Source organism: Gavia stellata, chromosome 7, assembly GCF_030936135.1.
Source record: "Gavia stellata isolate bGavSte3 chromosome 7, bGavSte3.hap2, whole genome shotgun sequence".
NCBI classification, from domain to species: domain Eukaryota; kingdom Metazoa; phylum Chordata; class Aves; order Gaviiformes; family Gaviidae; genus Gavia; species Gavia stellata.
In genome coordinates this window covers 41,962,534-41,966,889 of record NC_082600.1, presented here as the reverse complement: position 1 = coordinate 41,966,889, position 4,356 = coordinate 41,962,534, and positions in this window count along the sequence as shown.

The following is a 4,356-nucleotide window of genomic DNA, read 5'->3' as shown; positions in this document are numbered from 1 at the left end:
GGCGGCGGCTCCTCCGGGCCCGGCTGCCACAGCGCCCGCCGATCAGGGAGAGGCAGGCGCTGCGGGAGGAACCCCCCCCCCCCGCGCGTCGGCGGCAGAGGCGGTGGGGCGGCACCGGGGAACGGCCCCGACGGAACCACCGCCGCCCGGCCACCGTCCCACAGCTCCCTGCCCTTCCCGGCAGCCTCCCCGCCGCCGCTTCCGCGCCAAGGCCCCGCCCCTCGCGCTGTTCCCGCCCTCGCCTCGCCCCCTCAGCGCCCCGGGGGCGGGGGGGCGGGCGGTGCGGTGCAAGCCGCCATGCTGGTGAGGGCCCCGTCACGGCCCCGGGGCGGCTCAGCCAGGCGCAGAGCACCCACGCCGCAGCGCGGTCCCCAGGCCGGCAGCCCGCGAAAGAAGCGCTCTCCCCGCCGACGTCGAGCAGCCCGCCCCAGCTCCTGGGGGCTCGGCAAGCGCGGCCCGGCACCGCCAGCTCCAGCGGCCGCGGGGGGCGCGCCCCCTCTCCCTGAGGGGAGCCTCCTCGCCCTGACATAGCCCGTGTGCCTCTTCATAGGGCGCGGAAAGGGGAGAGGCTGTAAGATACTCAGTTTGTCTTCCCATAATAACGTTAATATCGGAGGCATCAGGTTGCCATTTGCTAACATAAAACATAGCAGGTAGGAAAGTCACCCTGTATACAAAGACAAAAATTGACCTGCGTAACCGAAGGAAACCAGATGAGAACAGCAAAACATCTCTTTCAAGTAAATGTCTATTCTTGGAGGTCCTAAACTTTACTTTAATGAGCTTATCGTATGACCTCGGCCAGTCAAGTTCAATCTCCAGGAGGAAATCTTTACTTGTTACCTTGTCCCTTCCAGAGCTGGCCGTGGTTGCACTTATATTGGCTGAGGAGAGGCCCAACATTCACCACCACTGACCTAGAAGCTAAACTGACTAAACCGAACTAAAAAAGCACATAGTGCTAAGTTCTCTGAGCACCTTCACCAACAGAGACCACTGTTTTAGAAAACCAGGACTGAGGATGCTCCATGCTGGGAGATCGAAGCACAGGAACAAGAGAACAAACGTGGTACTCTTGCATCCAACTTCTTTCCTGCTCAGGAATGAAACCTTGCTAAAGCACAAAACCATGCTAAGTCACACACCCTTTACAGATACCACAACTGCAGATTGCCAAAGGAGTTACAGCTCAGGCGTGTGTCTGGTCTCTTTGACCTAGGACTCCTACAAAAGGAAGAGGAACACGGCACCAATTGAGTGAAAGGAAATGGAAGTTTCATTAACACTGGGTAATAATGACTTCACATGCAAATGGCTGTAATCCATTTTTACCAGAGTGCAAACTATGTGTGAGGCATTGGCCTCTTCAGGTTTTAAAAAGAGAAGTAGCATACTTTTCCTTTAGCATACAACATAAAATGCCATATAAAGTGAACAGAAGGATAAAAAAAAAGCCCACAGACTCACACTTCCATCTGCAGAATAACACATACATATCCTTCCTTACCCCAGGTCTTACGATCCTGACTCACTCTGTGCCCATCAAGCCTGTTGCATTTCTTTACCATGCCATGTGATTTACTACTCAGTCCCTCCTTATGTCACCCTAATGAAAAGCTGGTCAACAACATCATCTTCTTCAGTATTGCTTTCAGTTTTCTGCACAGCATGCACATGCTGCAACAATTGCATCAGTAATATCACAGCTGCTTCTCACAAATAAACAAGTCCACACACAGAGAACTGATCAGGCACAAGAACTCTAAAAAACTCCCTCTATATTTGAATTCCAGGCAGACATTTATTTTTTCTGCAATTAGAGCATTATCTCAATTAGGAACAGCTTGTTGAAGATATTTGAAGGCAGCAGCCAAATCTCCGAAAGAAAATTCAGCTTCTACACACCATTCTAGTCACTAAAAACTTCTGCAGCTCTCAGACCTAAGAGTAGATGTGTTTTCTCCCTCCTGCTCACCAAGTCTTCAGAGTAGTCTGTATGGTTTGTTTTAAAATTACAGTACCCATTTCGAAAGAACGGGTATTAACTTGCATTAAGTTTTCCCTGTCTACATAATTAAAGGTTACGATCCTGCACGATTTCTGGTTTCATGCATCCTAGCAAGCTAGCTTGCTGACGAAGCTTTCCTGACAAGTCATGGAGCCCACACATCTTTGGGAGCAAGACCAGGAATGAGGAGAAGCAAAGATCTCTTTAGTAGAAGCAACACATCTGACTGAACATGCTGTCAGGGGAGAAGCCGTATTGCTGCAACTCCCTTGCACACACCCTTCGCTCCTCACCCACATCTCATCTGCTGCTTTTAGCCACCTCTTCTGCAATTTTAATTACAGTAGCAGTTGTGCATGTGCTACAGCCTACATGATACTGTGGGAACTGGGCTCTGATACAAGTTCTCCGTAAGACTGCAAACAAGGAAGTCACAGCATGCGCCTGCTGCATGCTAGGCAGCAGATGCTACCTCCCAAGGATACAGCAGCTCTGCCAAACGAGTGGCAAAACAAGAACAGCTAACATAGGGAGCAACAAGCCCCCTATGGAATTCAGGACAACTTCAAATACTGATGGAAGTTACTACAGGGATGGAAGGGTAGAAGGCAGAGAGGACCGCTCAAACTCACTGTAGTTGTAGGCTGAAAGCATACATTGCTACTACATTTATTTTAGTCTCTAAATTATTAAACTATGAATGCAATTAGGGAAACTGTTTAAATCGTTCATTTCTGTTCAGAAATTTGATTTGCTCTATCTAAAATAGCTTTTCAAATGACAGACTTCCACTCTATTGTCAGGCTTAAAAAGAAAAGAGCAGCTAATCAGGAATAACACCATTATAAATACCATGCAATAAAGAGTTAAAGAAAAATGAGGGAGCTTTGTGAAGAGGTTAACACTTTCTCATGTGCAAGTACAGGTAGTAAGAAAGTGGAAGGACACAATGTAAGCCTTTCTACTCTTTGCCTAGCTTTTATTAAATAATACATACAAACTTCTTTTGTGCTTCCAGTAGAGAACATTTTTCCCCTAGTTGTCTCAAAAAACCCAAACAACCCAAAACAATAGGACTTCAAAAAACAAAACAAATAGCAACAAAAAAATTAAATAGTGAGTTTCATGTAGCTTTATTTCACAAGATTTCCTCTTCCTAAAAGGACGTGAGGTAACATTTGTTTCCTCTGTATCAATTAAGCATAGCCAATTAGAAGTCAGAGTGTTTTCTAATTAGAGAGTCTACCTGTGGCCTAAAGGGGATGGCAGAAGAGCCCCAGCAATTCTTGCAGAGGCAGACTGAGGTGTTACAGCCACAGCTTTTTTTTCTCTGCCCATCTGCTGAGGGTTTGCTGCCCCCACAGCACAGCTAGCAGAAGATACTATGCACTTGTGCCTCAGCTACTCTACTGTAAAGTGCCATGTTTCAGCATAAATTGCTGATAAAGGTGAACTAGAGGTAAGCTACCAGACCTTAACAGTGGAATGAATGAAGAACGGGCACATGTTCACTTCTGCTGACATAGCTATGAGGGAAGAACCAGAAAAGCTGACTCCCTATGCCATTCCAGCAGCAGCCCCATCAGCTGCCTGATGTGCTGCTGCTTACCTGGTAATTATCAGTTGTAAAGGTTATGAATCCAAATTAGAGCTTTTGTCACACACATGGAAACCCATTGCGGACTGTAAGTTATTGCAAGTGAAGCCTCTACAGCCAAGCATAGGAAAAAAAAAAAAACAAACCACTGTCCAAAAGCTCTTTTTCATTTGAAAAGGAGAAACAAAAAGCAATTACATAGAATAGAAATCTGCAACTTTAACTGAAACACAGTGATCTCAGAGTACCTCTTGGCCACAAGGACCAATTGGGACAGGAAAGCCCATCATCAAATCACTTACATGGGACACAATTCTAAACAGACACTGGGAACAGACCTATCCCAGCACTGTGTACCCCCATCAAAGCCTCTTTCAAGTAAGGTAAGCAGTGTTTGCACCCTCTAGAAAGCAATGTCATCTTCTTGTAGGAGAGTGCTGACTTCTCAGTGGGAGATGTTACATGTGCAGGGAGAAGAGTTCTGCTGAAATGTCTAGTTAATATCTGCTTAACGTGAGTAGTCAAGCATTTGTGGAGCACTGCAGGAGTGGGTTTGGTGATGTTTGGTTGTTGTTTGTTTGGGTTTTTTTTTTTAAATTAAATCATGCAACACATGGAAGGTAGGGGCAACTCATTTTTCCAGGCATCCACCACATTGCCGGCAATGAGATGTGCCACAACAGCAAGTGTTAGCTCTATGCAGCTGTTACCTATAGGTCAATGGCATTTAAAATAGAAAAATCTTTCTTGC